Consider the following 20166-nt stretch of genomic DNA (forward strand, 5'->3'; position numbering starts at 1 on the left):
AAATGAATGAACAAAATAGAAACAGACTCATAGATTTAGAGAACAGACTCATACATACAGAGAAGAGATACAGGCTGATGGTTGCCAGAGGGGAGGAGAGTTAGGGGATTGGGTGAAAAGGTGAAAGGATTGAGAAGTATAGATTGGTAATTCAAATTAGTCATAGAGGTGTAAAGTATAGCAAAGGGAATATTGTCGATATTTTAATAACTATGTGTGATGCCAGGTGGATACTAGAATACTGGGGGGAACACTTTGGAAAATAGATGATTATCTAACCACTATGGATGTACACCTGAAACCAATATGAAATAATATTAAATGTAAAGTGTAATTGAAAAATAAAAAGGAAAATGTTTGTCCCACTTTTTTAAATACGAAGACCAAGTTGATATAAGGAAGTCTACTGAGTAAGGCATAATGCTGCACCTTTTTCCCAAGTGTTGTTATACAGACTTTCTTGATTTTTTCTTCTTGCTCTGAATATACTGAAGAAAATTTATTTTATTTTATTGGTCAGTGGCACTGGCTGCAAATCTGAGTATATTTGAGCCTTATGGACATTATTCTTACATGTGTGGACCATCCTCACCCATTTTTTCATTGACATATATATATATATATATAATCATTTATATATATATCACTTATATATATAATCTTTTAAAATCTTATCTATCACATATATATATATATAATCTTTTTAAATCTTTCACTAGAGATTTCTCTATGCAACAATTTTAATTTCTTTGCAGAATTGCTGGAGTATTCTCAGTTGGAGAATTTATAATATTCAAACTCAGAATAATATTTGTCAGAAGTTCCCACACCTATTGTCATCTTCCCTTTAATATAGCACACCATTAAATCATGCTTATCTTTTCCTTGATCCTTTTTGAAGTCTACCCTCTTGAGGGCTGTAGAACATGGCCTACCATGCCAGGTTCTCCTTCAATGGTTATCATGAATTTTAAGATGACACAGGACTCCTCCAAAGCTTCTGCTCCTTTCACTTTGTCAACAAATTTCTTCTAGATGTCAGAGACGAATCTAGAGGAACTGTTCTCCTAATGGCCTATCTTACAGGAGGCCGTTACCAACTTCTCAGAGGACCTCATGAGCTGGCATGCACTCAGTGTCTTAGCCGGTTAAAAATTCTAGCAGATTTTTAAATAACTAAAATCCCTTAATCATGACTGTCCCTTGACACAAGGTCATCTTTTGAATCTCTATCAAAAGCCTAGGATCTCTTTCTTCCATCTAGCCAAAAAAGCTTGAAGAACACTCCTCCAACAGTATAGTTTCTGATGCCCTGTTTAATTTTCCTTAGCAGTAGTCTATATCATCATGAGTTTCTACCCTGGTCTATGTATTCTTGATATACAACTATTGATCTGAATTTTCATTACATGAAAAGGGGTACTATCACCATCTTTCCATTTTGAATTACATCTTAATGAATCTCAATAATAATTATGAAAGTACTCAAACTTCTCACCATGTATAAAAATATACTGCCTTTGTTCATATCTCATGTTCTGCTGAGGTATATAAGTGTTCCAAGCCATAGTTGTGCAAATCACTAAGCATCTCCTACATTCCTTGTTATTACCTTCGTTTTCCAAAATCAGTCTACACTAGTGTGTCTGAGTATTTGTCTCCCTCTCCTTCATATTTAGCTTAAGTCTCAACCATATAACTTTGACGTCCTCACCCTAGCCAAAAATTCACCATTCTGGTGTTTTAGTTATGCTGAAAAATATCTAAGTTCTATCTCAGCAACATCTCTACATAGCCATCTATTCAACATCAACATTCTCCTCTTTTATGTATTTGTTCAACAGACGTCTATTAAGAAAGCACCTTGTGTAACATGTAGTAATAACTGGGGTTATAATAGTGGAAATATAGACAATGTCCCCACCCGCTAATGAGTGTGTTAAAATAAGTGAGCAGGTAATTTTAATACTTGTCTGTAGTTTCTTCCCCAGACAAGAAGTAATAAACACACTCTCTGCGTACCCAAGGTCTTCCATTTCTTATGAAACTTCCACAGCATTATTACTTATGAGACTTCTCTGATAGACATAATAAACCTTATGTGAGTCAACAGAAGAAGATAACGGCTGGTGGGATTTGATCTATTAGTGAGACATCTGTGTCACATTTCCTCCACCTGCTCCAGGAAAACAGCACTGTCCAATTTCTCATGTCTGGTTCACATACAATCACCTGGATAAGTGCAACCTGGGGCAGCTTCTAGTGCTGGGACGCACATTCCAAGGCCAGGGAGCAGTGCATAGCCTCCAATTATTGCCCGGGTCCAGCTCACCATCCTCTCAATGGCCTTCTCCACTATGACTCAAGCAAGGGGTCATATTTTAAGAACCATTCAACAGTATCCATAAGACAATGCTGATACAAACTCTTAGTAAACTGTTACAGAATGATTTTTTCTTAAGTCGATAAAGAATGTTTATCTGAAACCAACATCTATCTACATCCTTAACATCTAAACACTAGAAACCTTTCAATTAAAATCAGAACAGTTCTGGTCAATGTATTCATACACAAAACAGAAAATAACTTATAAGTATCCAAAAAAGGATAACATGAGAATTTACTAAAACATCTCTTGGAAAGAACTGTAAAATAATCATTTAAAGACAGGCCTACAAAATCCATTGCTTTCCTTCATAGCAGTGAAACTCCTTGTCTCCGTGCCATTTGGTGGTGCCTGCCCACGTTGATGCTGACTTCAGCTACAACTCGCTTTGGCCAACATGTCACTAGCAAACTTCACAGAATCAGAATCTTGAAAACATGCTTGCATGTTCCTACTTCTCATGCCTCCCCCTCTTTGTGATGAGTTGGCACCTCTCTGCCTTTCCCATAAAGTACATGCCCAGGTCATGCTGCTGGAAGAGTAAATCAATGGAGCTGAGTCAAGTCACCCTTGACATACCAGCAGAGGCCTTCCCAGGTCAGTTGCCACCTGCTGACCCCTGCGCATGTGAGAGCTACCTAACCTGGTCACCTAACCAGCCCACAGCTGACCACAGATCCGTGAGTAAATTCAGCCAAGGCCTCACAAACACCCCAGGTGACCCACTAAGTCACAGGCAAACTAAGTGTTTATTAGTTTAAGCCAGTAGGTTTTGTGGTTGTCTGTTAGCCAGAATTATTGTCACAATAGATAACTGATACATGACTTATAATATTTAACTTTTTAAAAAATATGTTTGTAGAAACTATAAAAATCTGTTTGAAAGCTACTGAGCATAAGTCTAAGAGGACATATGCCAATCTAACAGGTAAGACCTGTAAGGCCTTTTTGAGACAAGCAAAAGAAGGTCAGAATAAAGGACAGTCCAATGTTCCTGAATGGGAAGGTTACCATGGCAATTTGAAAGATTTGAAACACATGTTAATTGTAATTCATTAGTGGTAGTAGTAGTATTCGTATTTTGGAATTTGTAACTAATTCTATCATTTCTCTATAATTATCTGATTTTTCCAAATTTTCCATAATTAGCATGAATCACTTCTATAATCAAGGTGAATTCATAAAAATAATGATTTTCTTCAAAAAATGGATTCTTCCTCAACTACATTTTATCACTCTGTATGACAGGTCTGTGTTATTCTGGAATTTAGTTTGATTTTCTCTTTGTAAATGTCCTATAACCGCATTCCCTTGCCCAGGAATGGCTTTACCTTCTGAGTCTTCAGTGAAGCCAGCGATGGGGCAGATTTTACAGATTCTCTAGTTTGAATAAGGAGAACTCACATGTTGAGAAAAACCTGAAAAATCCTCCTGTATCAATCATTGCTGCACAACAAATCACCTCCAACATATAATAGCTTAAAATAACTATTTGCTCACATTCTCTGTGTCAACAATTTGGGCAGGTCTCAGATGGGATGGCTCAGCTCTGCGCCACCTGGTGCTGGCTGAGCTCACTGACGTGTTTGTGATCAGATGGCTGGTGGAGGAGCGCTGGCTGTTGCTGGAAGGTCCCATTCCTCTGTGTGGCAGTTGGTGGGGCTTTTGGCTTGGTACTTCTGTTCCAACTGAGCCAACAGGATACGTGGGCTTCCTCAATGGAGGATTGGTTTCAGGATGGTAGCAATAGAAGCTGTGGGGCCTCTTGAAGCCTAGCCTCAGAAGTCATACAATGTCACTTCTGCTGCATTCTGTTGGTCAAAGCAAAGCTGGCCTAGATTCAAGGTTAGGAGGGGATAGACTCTCCTCTTGATGCAAAGAACAGCAAAGTCACATTGCAAAGGGGTGTGAGGAATTGCTGCAACCGTCTTTGCAAAGAACTTACCTCATCTTCCTTACTATATAATTCATTCATCCTTATGTCTAAAAAAAAAAAAAAAAGTTTGTGAATGCTCTTGAGTGCTAAATACTGTTCTAGCCACTGGAGAAGAGGAATTAGATAAGATAGACATCATCCTTGCCCTTGTGGAGGTCACAGCTGGCAGGAAAGACAGGTACAAAAGAGCAATATGAACTGTAAGTGTTACAAAGAAGTTCCCCGTCCAGTGGGAGACCAGCGTAGGCTGACCTCACCTAGAGAGAGAAGTAGTAGGACGCACCTGGGTTTGGGGAAGGGAAGTCAGAGAAGGCTGGCATTTCCTGGGTGTAACTATCAGAGCTTTCCACTTCCTGTGTCTACTTGGTTCCTAATGTCTCATTTTTCTGTCTATGTGGTACATGGATGTCTTTCTCCCTTGTTAAATAATTGAATGACTAAAACTTGGGGGGAAAGACTCCTTTCAAAGAACATCTAGGACAGTCCTAGAAAAAAGGTGAAATAACTTGGGTGAAACAGTAATACTTTTTAAAATCATGTCAAATCTTCTCTTAATTTGCAGAATTTATTATTAATTAAGAAAGCTCAGTCTTTCAAGTGCATAATTCTCCTTTTGATCTACAGACCTCTATGCTCTAAGTTCCTGGATGCCTGAAGCTCATTTTAACTGAAGTGTTTTCCTAGCAAAGGCATTTTCTGTGGCACAAAATGAAACCACCATTGTGGCGCATTTTGTCAGAAGATCTAAATCGATAAGCTGAGATGCCAGTGTTTGAAAACCTGGTGTGCAGGAGGTAATTGACTTATTAATCTATATAAAGCACACTGAGAAGAAGACAGCGTTTTGATGGCTGTTCAAAGAGTGTCTGAGATGAAGAAGCCTGTGCGAGAAGGCATGAAACAGAAGAGCACATTGGAGATTTGTCATACAGCTGCGGGAAGACCCTCCACTAAAGTGTTATTCTCTTCCCAGCATGTTTGTTAGAAATGTGCTTCTTGTGTTGAGTCCAAACTGTCACATGATAGGTCTGTGAGGCTGACACTCCCAGGGTGCGGTATATGTGATCAAAGAAACTAGCAAATAGCAGGCTCTCTTGACAAGAAGTGTGGCCAGAGTTCAGAGTGCTTTGTGTGGTAGAGGATTATTTAACCAATGAGTCAACAGGCCTTCACTAGAGGGAAAGGAGTAGGAGGGCTTGTGCCTTAGCCAACCCCCCTTGCTAGCCTTGTGCATGCTCAGTGCAATGACTTCCTCCTGCCTTTTCCTGTGGGGGAGCTTGGGGAGATCTGTTGCCATGCATGGCACTAGCCTGGTTACCCAGGCAACATGGCACTACCCGTGCAGCCCCTCCCCTCTGCTCCCACTTGCATTCTGGGCACTGGCCAGGCTACCTGAACCGGCCAGGTTCCTGGGATAAGAAATTCAATCCCCTCCTTCACTTTGCCCAACTGGCATCTGCCCATCACTTATCCTGGCAAGACACGAAAGGTTTTTTGTTTGCAGGTATTAAAATAAGTCTCTGGACTAAAGACACATGCCACAGCCCTTACTGAAAAAGGTGTCACACTAAATGTTGAGAGCCCCAGCTCCCTTTAACTCCTTAGCATCCTAAACACAGACACACTCTGTATGACTGAAAGATTCTTTTCTAAGGAATCTCGCACAGGTCACCTGACAGTGAAGACCACTATCAACAAGCATTCCCCACCTCCTCTACATACATTGAACTCCCAAAGCCATTTTCAGGCCCCACTCTTCAATGCGAAGAGTCCAGGATGACTGGACATTTTAGCAAATCATCTAAAATAAAAGGCAGACATCCATGCTAAAGCAAACACAGCCATCAAAAAAGCAAACTAGAAGAAAGAGGCTGCGGACAGGGAAAGAATGAACTTCACCAAAAACTTCTTAATGTTCTTGGCAAAGCAAGAAAGGATAGAAAATGCCATCTTTCATTTGCTAGAGACACTAACTTTGGAGTCCTCCTTGGCTCCTCTCTTTCTGACAAACTCTCTTACTGAATCTGTCAGCAAATCCTACAGCTCTGCCTTCGAGCCCCGTGCAGGATGAGACTACTTGTCTCGTTCACTACCACGGCCCTGGTGCGAGGGAGGCCCGTTTTTCACCTGGATTCCTGCAAGAGGCTCCAAATGGTTCTCCTTGCTTCCATCTATCCTAGTACACAGCAGCCAGAGTGATCCTTTTAAAACATAAATTAGATCATATCACTCCCCCGTCTGAAACCCACATCAGCTTCTGCTTTCAATCAGAGTAAAAGCCAAAGTGCCTTCAGGGGTTTAAGGAACTCCCAGGCACACACTGCCTCAGGGACATGGCGTTAGCCCCTCCTCTTGTCAATACTGTCTCCCCGAGATGACCCTTGGATAACCTCTTCATAATCTTCAAGTCTTAGCTCAAATGTCACTTTCTCAATAAGGAATACATGCCCCTCTCCTCCACATTTCTAATTCACCTTACTCGTCTGTATTTTTTCTTTTTTATTCATAGTATATACTACATTGTAACATGTATTCATGGATCATGATCCATCACTCTCCACTAAAATGTAAGATGTTCAAAAGTAATGATCTTTATTTTTCTGAATGATGTATTCCAAGCATCTGAACATTGCACAGCAAAGAGTAGGCTGCCATAACAAAGTACCACCCGCTGGTGGCTTAAACATCAGGGTTAGTTAGCAAGGCACGTTCAAGTGCATAGAATGAGTCCCAGTCCAACAAAACATGAAGTACAGTGCTGGGACTATTAATGGTGAGAGTGAAATAATGAAGTTAGGCAGAAAGCAAAACATTCAGAGCTTTGTGAGACATGAAAAAGGAGTTTGGCTTTATCTTAAGAGCAATGCGGAAGCTCAAAGGGGGTTGGAAATGGGATCAGATTTGCCTCTTAAACAATCACTGAAACTGTGAGCATGAGAGTATGTTCTGGGTATACAATGGCTGAAGCAAACCCAAGGACATTTCTCCCTTAGGCCCCATGACTCTGTAAGCCGGCCTCTGAACTCCTTTCTTGACCAAGCAGGTTCCCTGGACACCAACCACATCTAGCCAGGCTCCTGGTACTGATGAAGGAATTGGTCCAGCCCATAGGCTAAAAAGTGTAGGGCCAAAGAACATCCCAAGGCCCAGCATCCCAGGATAATGCTGGAGTGTGACTCAAACCAAACCACGAGTCTGAATTGGCCAGAGACAGAGACTAAGTGTGAGCAGGCTGGGTGGGTGGAGTTGGTAAGAAGCTGTCTGAAGAGATACCATGAACTACTGAGAAGCAGGGATCCTTTTCCTAGGGTGCTGTAATAGTCACCTATTGCTGTTTCACAAATTACCTCAAAATTAATGACTCAAAGTAACAATGATTTTATTTACTCATCATTCTGTGGAACAGCAACTTGGCTTGGGTTCAGCTGAGCAGCTCTTCCATTGGGTTTTGGCGGAGGCCACCTCTGCAGCTGGGGCTGGGTTGTCTAGGATGGCCTCACTCAGGTGCTTAGGGAACTTAGCTGGGTTGCTGTATCTCTTCTTTACATGACCTTTCATTCTTCTTGTAGGTTAGGCCATGTTTCCCAATGTGGCAGTTGAGGCACAGCATCCCAAGAGAGTGAGAACTGAAGCTTTAAGGCCTATGTCTGGAATTCTCACATCACTGGCACCACATTCTGCTGGTCAGAACAAGTCCCAAAGCCAGCCCAGACTCAATGGGCAGGGAAGAGACCCTTCTCAGGGGGAGGAGCACCCAGCTTACACTGGAAAGGGGTGTGCCCACAGGGAGGGGAGAAGTTGCTGAGTTGGCTTGTGATGTATCCCAGGTGCCAATAGGTGGCCATGTCTGTCCAGAGGCCACTAGAGCCCACGAAGGACAAATGGCAAAGTGTGGCAGCTCCTCCTTTCTCGATGAATTTAACAACAGGACATCTTTGCTTTTCCAAAGGTGGCAAAGTAGTCCTGATCCATAAATGCCATGTTTTATTGAGTGCTATCAGTAATGTGGAAAATAATGTGATTCCCCAGGTGCTTTCAAAAGAAAATTGAATTGTAAATAAAAATTGGGGGGGATAATAATACAGACTGTAAATTTGTTTTCATATATTTCAAATCGAGCATTTCAAATTAGCTTCAAATCACTCACCTATTTAATATCTTTCCCTCAAAAATTCCTCCTATGAACTAATAGGCACCTGCTAACCAGCATTTATAGTTACGCCAGTCATGCTGACAGGAAGAGAGGAAACGAATTTTCTCTGCCTGTCAGGTGACTCACTCTGACTGTATAGAGAGCTGGAAACAGCTATCATCCAGATACTCCACCTCAGGGAAGGGCCAAGCTCCACACAGCTTCTGGCCATCCAACGTCCCCTATTTCCAAGGCTTTTTGGAGTAAACTTTTATGAGATATCAATAGTCTGAGCCAGTTTGAAACACTTATCACAGAAAAAAAAAGAAAGAAGGAAAAAACATGTCTGCCTATCACCAGTCATTTGAAGGTTGCTTCTTTTTACATTGCCTCCCTTATCAGCCATTGGTCTATGGGGTTCAATTCTCCCTTATATTGAGAAAGTGCACAAAGAACCGAGGAAAGGTAACATATGAAATTCAGAGGTAATAAGTAAAAAGAATGCTTTTTAAAAAGTCAAAAAATAAGTTTGGAGATCAGTTTCATACTTGTTCACCATTATGTTATCTGTTTCATATTTGTCAATCAGTTATTCTTCAATAAATGTTTATTGCTCAGCTTTACCCTGTTTGAGCCATGGGGGCTACAAGGAAAATAATCAGCTCTGATCTCACGGACGTCACGATCAGCAGGTGAGAGCATTTGTAGAGTGCTGAGTGGGTAGCCAGATCACTGTGAAGGGCCTCTGTCATTGGGTTTTAATCTCTTCACAAGAAAAACATGAAGCGCAGAAAATCAAATTGACTCATAACATTATGCCTGTATAACCATAGCATGACTAGTTTAAAAGAGAAGTAAATATTTAGCCAAGTCAATTTTTTTAACTCTTTAGGTCAAACTGGTTTTCTGAAAATGCAGCATTGGTAAGTGCAAGTCAAGAAGTTTTGTTTCCTGGCTCCATTATTTTCAAATCAATTCAACAGATGTATATGGAGCATTTGCTGGGTGCAGGAAATGAGCTAAGACCAACACATCCCCCAGCGTAAGATGCTTTCAACCCAGCAGGAAGAGGGGCTGTGCTCAATTCTCACTGCAGTATGATCAATGAATCATACATAGTGTGCACGTTTCCTCCTCAAAAGGTTACAGGATCTGAGTTAAGAAAATGAAATTTTTGCATAAAATTGAAGAAAAGCAAGTTGAAGTATCTTCACCTTCTCGCATAGAAATGTTATAAGAACAAGACAAATCCAATACATATTTTTTTAAATGGTAAAGAAAAAAAACTATGCCCATTATTAGAAAATAATGAAGACTTTGGGAAATATTTATTTTGAAATAAAACCATGTAAGGTTTAAGGTAAAATAAATAAGAAACTGTGAGTTAAATATGTCCCAGACTCTCCAAATTTTTCATGCCTTTAGTGAACTATTTACAATTTTCTTAAAATACTGAGAACTAGAAAGAGACCACCAAAGTTTATGAAAAAATGCCAAGACATTTTCACAGGCCACAAAACATTCCAATGTATCCAGTTTTGTTTGCTCACAAAAAATACCAGGCAGGGGATAAGAATAATTATAGAAACCTTTTTTAAAAATCTGCAATATAATGGCATCATAGCTAGTATGTTCCAGGCTTTTATGAACAAAAAAAAATCATGTTAGACAAATCTGGGAAATGTTTTTGATAGAATGCCAGAATTAATTAATGGAACACAGTAGGTGTTGATTTTATGTCATTGTAAGTTAAGCCTTTTATTTTGTAGTCAAGGAATGAAAAATAAATATCAAACCGGCCTGACCTGCTCTCCTGATTTAATAGCTTAATTTCCAGAAATGCCAGTGAAAAATAGCACAAATGTTTGCCTAGGCCAATTACTCTTTATTATATAGTTCTTCCATTTTCCCTTTTTCACAAGGAATGCAGTGCCTAACAGAGCTTAATTAAATTTATATTTTACAGCACAAACCACATTTCCTCACAAGAGAAAGCTTGTTAGAGGCAAGCAAGAAAGATGTGTCCTAGGCCCTGGTTCATAAGTAAACATGCCAAGGCCTCCACGGGACTGCATGGATCCTTGCACCTGGTGGCAAAGGCAGCAGGAGGACTCTATTTTTCACGTGTTGAGATAACGGACATGGTACACTAAGCCAGGGCAGTGATGGAAATACATCCTACGTCCATGACGAGAAAGGAACAGTGGCTCCAGGAGATTTATATTGAGCCGTAATGACATTTTTCTTTCACCACATAGACTTATAATTTCTATTTACATTTTTTCTTTTCCTTAACATGGAGAAGGGGGACAGAGGGCCTCCCTGGCCTCCCTGAAAGTGTTCAAGGCATCACACATCATGAAATCCCCTTAAGATAAAAGGTGCTTAAATGTAGGGCACTGTTGGCAGTGCCCTCCACGGTTCCCTGGATCTGTCTCTTGCTTCGACAGTTTTCAGTTGAGCAGACCCAAGGAAAGGACACTGCTTCTGGTAGCTTTCAACCACCTTCCAACCATTTTTTTAAGAGTTTATTTATTTTTAGAGAGAGGTTAAGGGAGAGAGAAAGAGAGGGAGAGAAGCATCAATTGGCTGCCTCTCAAATGCCCCCCCCCTCAACCAGGGGCCTTGTCCACAGCCAGACATGTGCCCTGACTGGGAATTGAACCAGTGACCCTTTAGTTCATAAGCCGGCACTCAACCCACTGAGCCATACCAGCCAGGGCTCCAACCACTTTTTCATTTGCAATCTTCGGAACCACCTCAGCTATCCTCAGCCTCCAACACCAGCCAACACTGTTTTTTGAGCTTAACTCCTTACAGCTGAGCAACCATTATCTCCCAAATTCATCAGGATTATTCCACCGAGGCGGTGGCTGCCATCAACCACCTGGTTAACATGCATCTATGGGCCTCCTACTCCTACCTCTCTCTGGGCTTCTGTTTCAATCATGTCATGTGGCTCTGGAGGGTGCGGGCTACCTCTTCTGAGACTTGGCAGCAGGAAGTGGAGAAGCTTGAGGGAGCCAGATGACTCTTGAACATGCCACAGCAGCACAATGGCCGTGCATTCTTCCAGGACGAGCAGAAGCTGTCCCAAGATGAGTGGGGTGAAACTCAGGACACCATGGAAGCCGCCTAGGCCTTGGAGAAGAACCTGAACCAGGCTTTTTGAATGTGCATGCCCTGGGTTCCACTTGCATGCAGGACCCTCACCTCTATCAACTTCCTGGAGAGCCACTTCCTGGATGAGGAGGTGAAGCTCATCAAGAAGATGGGAGACCACCTGATGAACACCTGCAGGCTGGCCAGCCCCAGGTTGGGCTGGGTGAATATGTCTTCAAAAGCTCCACCCTCAAACCCAACTAGGGGAACCTTTGGGGCCCAGAGACTTTTGAGGGGATCCTCTGCATTCCCCTTGTGTCTGCCTTCTGCCTGAACCTCTGCCTGCAACCACAAGACAACCTATTAACGACCCCGGAGGTCCCTCCCATGCCATGGACCAAATAGAAACAATAAAGCTTTATGCAGCAAAAAAATAAATGAAATAAATGCATAGCACTTTATTCTGTCAGAGCAGTTGATGTGTCAGAGCCTGGAGAATCAAGGCCCTGTAACAATTTGCTTGCTAACATTTTTGAGGAGATTGCTTGACCCCAGCAAAGCGACCAATCCCCTGTCAAAGCCAAGTGAAATATAAATGTTTTAAAGAGGACCTACATCAGGTATATCAGTCGAATGGAAATACAAACAGGTGGCATTGTTGTAACTGCTCTGAGAAAGCAAAAATAGAAGTATGAATGTTTCTGTTCAGATAGGGTCAATTACATATAAAAATAAAAGTGAAATGAGAGTTGCTGAAGAAAGCTAGAAGTTTATGACACTTTCATATAAAAGAAGCCCGGATGTAGATAGTGCATCCTACAGTGACATCAGAAATGCAGGTTCGTCTCCCTGCTCCATCAACTCAGGGAATGGCTTCAATTTTCAAGGTCACCTCATAGTCCAACATGGTGGTGGAGCTCCAGCCATTATGAGTGTATTCCACACAGCAGAAAGAGAAGTGAGGGAAAAGGTGAAAAAGTCTTTTCCAAGCCAACTTAGCTCCCTGTAAGCAGTCTTCCCAGAAGTCTCAAAGATCACTTCTGTTTACATCTCATTGGCAAGATCTTAGTTATATGGCAATACCTAGCTATGGGGAAGGCTGGGGAAAAATTCTTCCAGAGATTTCCTTGCCCTCCGTGATATAAATCAGGATTCACTTAAAAGGAAAAGGGTGGGAAAGGATGTTTGGGCAAACAACTAGCTTTCCCAGACACATCAGATTTTTATTCCTTATTTGTAAAACTTATCATGTGACTATGTAGTGACAGAAAGCAGATCAGGTGTTGCCTGAAGATAAGGAATAGCAGAAGAAGGAGAGACTACCAAGAGACATGAGGCATCTTGTAGGAGCAATGGATATGTTCCCTGTCTGGATTGCAGTGATGTTTCAGTTTTACACATACAAGGTCTGTCTGGGAAAAGTCCAGCCATTGTTAATATAATGGGAACAGTTTGCACAACATGAATGTAACCTGGCAAACAAGGAGAGTGGACTGAAATGCACATGTGTGAATAATGATGACTTCACTGTACTAGTCAGTGGGGGTAATAGACACCATTGAGTGAGCGTGTGTACTATGTGGCCATCACATTAAAAATGCCTGAGTAGAGCAATGGATCTTCATCATATTTTGCATTAAGCTTGAACATTCCTCCACAGAAGCTACTCAAATGATTCAGAAGGATGCAGCTATGGGCAACTAGTGATTGGCAGCTTCATCACAACAATGTGTCCGCTCATGCATCATGTCTTGTCCAGAGTTTTTTGGTGAAACATCAAATCACTCAGGTGACTCAGTCCTCCTACAGCTCACATTTGGTGCCCTGTGACTTCTGGCCTTTCCCAAAATTAAAATCACCTTTGAAAGGGAAGAGATTTCAGACCATCAGTGAGATTCAGGAAAATACAACAGGGCAGCTGAAAGTGATTGGGAGAACTGTGTGAGGTCCCAAGGTGCCTACTTTGAAGGAGACTGAAGCATCATTGTCCTATGTACAATGTTTCTTGTATGTTCTTCAGTAAATGCCTCTGTTTTTCATATTACATGGCTGGATACCTTCTGGACAGACCTCCTCATATGTCGAATTGTGTGCATAAATATATATGCAATGTACTATGAAATAGACTGAACCGCTATGCCCCTCCCCCTAAAAATTCATAGGTTGAAACCCAACCCCTGAGGTGATGGTATTAAGGGATGGGATTTCTGGGAGCTGATTAGGTCATGAGGGTGGAGTCCTCATGAAGGAGATTAGTGCCTTTATAAGAGATCTCGGGGAGCAACCTGGCCCTCTTTTGCCATGTGAGGACACCTTGAAAAGAAAGACATCTCACCAGACACCAAATCTGCTGGTGCCTTAATCTTGGACTTCCTGCCTTCAGAACTACAAGAAATTTCTGTTGCTTGTAAGCCACCCAATGTATGGCATTTTTGTTACAACAGCCCAAACAGACTAAGACCTACTGTGTATTTATTATACTTCACTAAAGCTGTTAAAAATATAAAGTGAGGAACTAAATAAACATGAAAATAACAAATGAGAATGCATACGCACAAATACACACACACACAGATTTCAGGAAACCATGTCCTGGTGTTATTAAAAGAATAGTTATTTCCTTTTAATAGTGGAGCTGCTTTTTAATATACCCCTCCTAAAAGACTTAAAGTTTCTTCTTATAAAACCTGTAAACAGAGACAATAACGATGGTATCAGGTAATCTATGGCACCAAGTCATAAGCAAAGGCTGCTGGGAATAACAACAGGACACAGGCAATAGAAGGAGTATTTTATTCACCAACTTTTTAAAACTCATTCAATTTATCATCTTTAATTCTCCTTTTTGATAGCTGAGGAGACTTGAGTAGGAAGAATTATTTCTCTCACAGAGCGAGCAACAACAAAGAGACAAGAATTCAAAGGTTCTTGCATCTCCCATGGAGAGGGGTGGGTGAATAAATTCCAGGGTTTCGTCCATAAGTTCAGCCCCTATCCCACCCTCTGTTCTGTGATGATGAGGCTGGGCTCTGCAATGCACGGATCCCAGGCTCCAGCTGGACTCTCCACTGGCAGAAAGTGAGAAGGTCAGATGAGGGGAGCAGAAGGTACATTCCTCCTGCTTCCAGTGCGGCCTGCGTCCCTTCAACAACAGTGCCAGGGAAGCGGGTGTTTCTTTCTCTGCCTTCCCACTCACTTCCTTCCTCAGCTCTGTCCTCCAGATCACCACTAGAATTATTATCGCACTGCTCCCGCCTTAGGAAAAAAAGAACATACAGGATTAAATTTAGTCCCCAGAATGACTCTTACGCCCCTTCTCAACCTAGCCCCTGCCTCTCTCCCTGGCTTTTCTTCCCCTGTTCTTCCTCACCTTCTTTCCACTGCAGTGAGTGCACCAGTCTCCACACATCTTGTTCTCCTTCACAAACTGATGCCTTCGCCCTCACCAATCCTTCTGCCTCAGATGCCTTCACTCACTGCCTTCCCCAGAAACTCTCCCGGCAATCCTTTAGGATCCATCTCCAGGTTGTCCCCTGGTTCTTTCAGGCAGAGTTATCGTCTCCATACACTGGGGTACCTCCATTTGAGCACTTCTGCAGTGAATTGTAATCCATCAATCTTCACATTTTCAGAGACCGAGAGCTCACTGCGAGTAACAATCCTGCCTTAGCGTGCCTGTCACCCCAATGCTCAATAGACCTTTATTAAATGAGTAAGAGATAAATGAGCAAATGCACTTGGAAGTCCGTGACAAATTATTTGGGCGTCCTCTACCTCTGCTCCCTTTACCCCCATTTCCAGGCGCCCACTCTGCGGAGCACACACCATCAACACCATCGGGCGCACCTTCAAAGCCCCCAGCCAGGTGTGTTCTCCTCCCAGCTGATGCCTCCGCTGAGACATTTGAAGGATCCACCCATAGATGACTTACTAGGGGTGTGGCCTTTGACAACAGCTCACCAAATAAGTTGTTTCCTCGTCCAAAACCTGGTGGCAGTGAGCACAACAAGCCCCACGGGTGGGTCGTGGTGAGGACTGAATGGGATAGCATATGTAACCTTCTAGAGCAGAATTTGGGTCCCTATAGAAAACTCAACGACAGCATTATTCTTTACTTCTCCCTTCTAATGGAGAACAACAAAGACTTCACCCTTTTTAAACGGCCATTTAATGAAGGTAGTAGCAGGTGATCACAGAGGCGGTAAGGGCAAAGGTTTGGAGAGCAAATCCTGCCTGGTCCCCTAAGGCATTTCACAGATACTCTCCTTCTTTGTCTCCGTTAACACCCCTGCCCTCCTCCACCTGTAATGCTCAAAATGCTCATGTTCTCTGCCTAGCTAAATCCTACCCCTTCTCCAGGCTCAGGTCAAAGGTCACCTCCCCTCTAGAGCCTGTTCTGATATCTCAAGAAGAAATTAGGCCACCTCTTTCTCTGTGTTTCCACAGAACTTCATGTCTACCTTTCCACTCACCTATATCACATTATGCTCGCTGCTCCGTTTCTGGGTCAGCCTCCCCACACTAGAAAGAAGAAAGCTTTCTCGAAAGTATCAATGTCTCCCTTCTTCACAATGCTGGAGATATTCAGCTCCAGGAAACAACCCAGCACTTATATCCAAAGCTACTGAGTAAATAAAGGAGAAACTAATTAAACTGACATAGAGAATTTAAAATCTGGAAGTCCTTATTTGAGTTTGGAACAAGACAGAAGCCCTTGTTAAATTGTTTCAGGGCAGAGTGGCGAGAAATTCCTTTATTACTGGATGATGTGGCGGGAATTCCTGGCTCTGTTCTCTCTATTGGAATTTAATTTCTACTTTAAATAAATCTCACTCTCAGTAGGGGTTTTTGACAGTACAAGGGCCATTAATGAGAACAAAAACCCTGGAAACCTAATTATCAGCTCAAAAGACATCCAGGACAGCTATGGAAGGAAAAGGTGTTAAATCTGACTGGTGTATCATTCTGGGCTTATGCTGTGTCTCAGTGTTTGTCACTAATGCAATTATTTTCCTCTTGAGCTGTCTCTAAGAGACGGTTCAAAGAATGACATTTAAAGTGACCACACAGTAGATTAAAGAAAAGGAAGTAACAAAGTTTATAAAGACATCATCAAAAAGAGAGTCAGGTGTGCTGACAAAGAAGACTGCTCCTTCAAGCAACACTGCTGCCTGTTCTGGGGCAGGCAGCCCTTAAACTGGGACGTACAGGCAGCCAGTAAGTACCTTCAGAGAAGACAGTGGGAGGACCACGGTGGCAAAAATGGGTCAGACTCTGTTACCTTTTATCTGTCACACAAAAACTAAGGCTTTGACTGGCAAAAGCACGCTTTTCACAAGACGATGGTGACGTTGCTGGGTATGTAATAGCTGCTATGCTATGTTTTATTGCTTTATGGCTTTTTCGTTGTTGCTGCTGTTTTAGCCATTCTGTCCTTTGAAGGGCCTGAATTCAGTATCCCTATATGTACACATAACCTTTAAGTGTGACCCTTTGTCTGATTATCAAATTGTCTCAGAAATATTCAGGGAATTTCAGGAACATTTCACCCCAAAAGACACGTGACAGTCCATCTTTCTGGAGGATAATTTGGTTGTACACATCAAAGATCTTAAAGATGTGTGTTCCTTTAGGCCAGAAATTCACTCCCTGGCAATTTACCTCAGGAAAAATGTTAAAGATGTGTACAAGTATGTGTGTATAAGGATGTTCATCGTAGAGACAAGCTCAAACCCTCTAAATAGCTGACCATTGTAAATAGCTACAAAAAATTATGATCCATTCCCATAATTAAACATCGTGGCATCTAAAAATGTATTGTAGAAATATATTTATTGAAACAGAGAGGTATTCATTGCAAGTGGGAATAAAGGTTACAAAACAATATGGATATTGTTTTGATCTCATGTTTAGGAGAAGAATACTGTAGTTTTTCGGTTTTCTTGCTCAGGGCAGTGGGGCTAAAGCCCCAGAGTCCCAGCCAGTTACGAACCTAGTCCTGCAGTCTCCCGCTCCTGCTTTCCTTTCAACATGACAGATGCTGCTGTGTCTTTGCCAAGGACTTCCTGGCAGGTGGAGTGGCCGCAACCATCTCCAAGACAGCGGTCGCCCCCATCGAGCGGGTCAGGCTGCTGCTGCAGGTGCAGCATGCCCGCAAGCCAATCACCGCAGATCAGCGATACAAGGGCATTACAGACTGCGCGGGTCACATCCCCAAGGAGCAGGGAGTCCTGTCCTTCTGGCGCGGTAACCTGGCCAGTGTCATCAGATACTTCCCCACCCAGGCTCTCAACTTTGCCTTCACAGATAAATACAAGCAGATCTTCCTGGTGGTGTGGACAGGAGAATCCAGTTTTGGCGCTACTTTGCAGGAAATCTGGCATGCGGTGGTGCCGCTGAGGCCACCTTTCTGTGTTTTGGGTAACTTCTTGATTTTGTCTGTACCCGTCTAGCCGCTGATATGGGCAAAGCCGGAGCTGAAAGGGAATTCAAAGACCTCAGTGACTGCCTGACAAACATTTACAAATCTGATGGGACTAAGGGCCTGTACCAAGGCTTTAATGTGTCTGTGCAGGGTATTAACATCTAGGAAGCTGCCTACTTCGGGATCTATGGCACTGCACAGGGAATGCTCCCAGATCCCGAGAATGCTCACATCTTCATCAGCTGGAGGATCCCACGGTCCGTCACAGCAGTGGCCGTGGTGACTTCCTATCCATTCGACATTGCTGGTTGCCTCCCGATGATGCGGTCAGGGCGCAAAGGAACTGATGTCATGTACACGGGCACGCTGTGCTGTTGGAAGAACATGGCCCGTGACGAAGGAGGCAAAGCTTTTTTCAAGGGTGCAGTGTTCTCAGAGGCACAGGTGGTGCTTTTGTGCTTGTCTCATATGATGAAATCAAGAAGTTCACATAAATTATTCCGTAGTCCTCCGCCCCCCACCCCATGAACAGGCATGTTTTATTATGTCACATGTCTTGAGCATTCTTGACATACTGTTGTTGGCAGTCTATTTATCAGTGGCAACTATTTCTCGTTGAAAGTGGAAAACAATGATATTCATCTGACCAGTTTTCTCTTAAACCCATTTCCATGGTGATGATGGGACTCAGTTATATTTTTTATTTCAGCCACTCCTGATAAACAACAAATTTGAAGGTATAAAAAATATTTGAAATATAAAAAAATTAGTCGGTGGGTTGGTCGGTTAAAAGAAAAAAAATAACTTGAAGTGGTAAAACATCGAAAATATGATATATTATTTTAAACACTTTCTTTAACCTAAAGCTTAATTGTGTACTCCATTCCCAGTCATTTGATAAAAGGCCAAGATTAAATTGGGGAAGGAGGATGGGAAGGTCCACCTTTGAGAGTCCCACATCTTCTGCCGTACTACATTGTCAACTACTTCCAGTTTCAATTTCTCTCGTTGGTGTAAAAACATAAAGTTTCTTGTGAGGCAAAGTAAGTCCAAAATCTTCCCATGCTTTTAAATTTTTTCTCCCACTCTGACTGCTGTGCTGCCCACACCTAACCTGATAACAACTAACCCTTGATCGGTAGATAAAACTGGTGGGAAGCTCAATGCACTCTGAGAGTAGGCTACTAGCCGCATCAGGCAAAACAGTTTACTGAGCAAATGCAAATCATTGTTTAATCCGGCATCTAAGCTGCGTAGAGGTCAGAGTGAGGTGAAAATGCTCTCCTCCTGGGTGCCGGCATGGCTGGCTCAGCAGGCCCTCCAGTCCCAGGTTGGTCACCTGATCATTCCTCCTATTCTTCATCATGTCATCCTGGTTTTTCTTTATAAAAATCATTATCATCTATAATTCCATTATTTACTTTTTGATCACTTGTCTGGTGTCTGTCTTCACCAGTAGAATTTAAACTTGTCTGTTGGATCGTCCATTAGCACTAAGTACAGTGCCTGGTGTGTAGTTGTCACTTCACAGTTATTGGGTGTTTGTGTATATGTCTGAATGCTTTTAGCTTGAGTGATCTGGTGGTTTTGGGGTGGGAGGGACATTACATCTCATCAGAGGAAGACACAGTTCTACCCCCGTAATGTAACATTGCACTAATATTTGGATGACACTATACATCTACACTTATGATGCAGCCCTAATCTGTTCTTTTCTCAGGTCAAAAATTTTGTATCCATTTATCTTTAATATCTATCTTCATTGTAAACAAATATCAAAATAGTATTTTACAAGATAAAAGAAGAAATTCTTTATAATTTTCCAGAAGCCTTCCAGAACCTCCAATGACAGTTTTACATGCAAAAGATGTTATCTAGGATTCAATTTTGGGAAGGCAAGGGTCTGACTCACCATGGAGTCTTGCAATTCCCAGTCAGAAGCTGAGCTCCAAGGGCTCGGAGAGGCCTCACTACCTAGATGGAACAGGAAGTGTTCCAAAGGCAAGTGTTTCACTTCTAACCAAGACACAGCACCCAAACTGGGGAAGACGGTCTCCACCGACCAACGGAACAGATAATTTTTATTCAGGTTGGCAATGTGGGGAAGATTCATCAATGAGGACTAAAGGAGTCTGGAGTTTCACAGAAGCAGATAAACAAGGGAGTCTTCTGCCAGTCTTGTGGGA

The 20166-nt window shown here is 42.3% G+C and overlaps 2 pseudogenes; both read left to right on the top strand.

Annotated features, from left to right (window-relative positions):
• LOC139440745 (ferritin light chain pseudogene) overlaps window positions 1-11820 on the top strand; it is a 42540-nt pseudogene extending 30720 nt beyond the window's left edge.
• Window positions 11821-17586: 5766 nt separating this feature from the next.
• Window positions 17587-18474, top strand: LOC112304970 (ADP/ATP translocase 2 pseudogene; annotated as a pseudogene).
• Window positions 18475-20166: the final 1692 nt, after the last annotated feature.

Source organism: Desmodus rotundus, chromosome 2, assembly GCF_022682495.2.
Source record: "Desmodus rotundus isolate HL8 chromosome 2, HLdesRot8A.1, whole genome shotgun sequence".
NCBI classification, from domain to species: domain Eukaryota; kingdom Metazoa; phylum Chordata; class Mammalia; order Chiroptera; family Phyllostomidae; genus Desmodus; species Desmodus rotundus.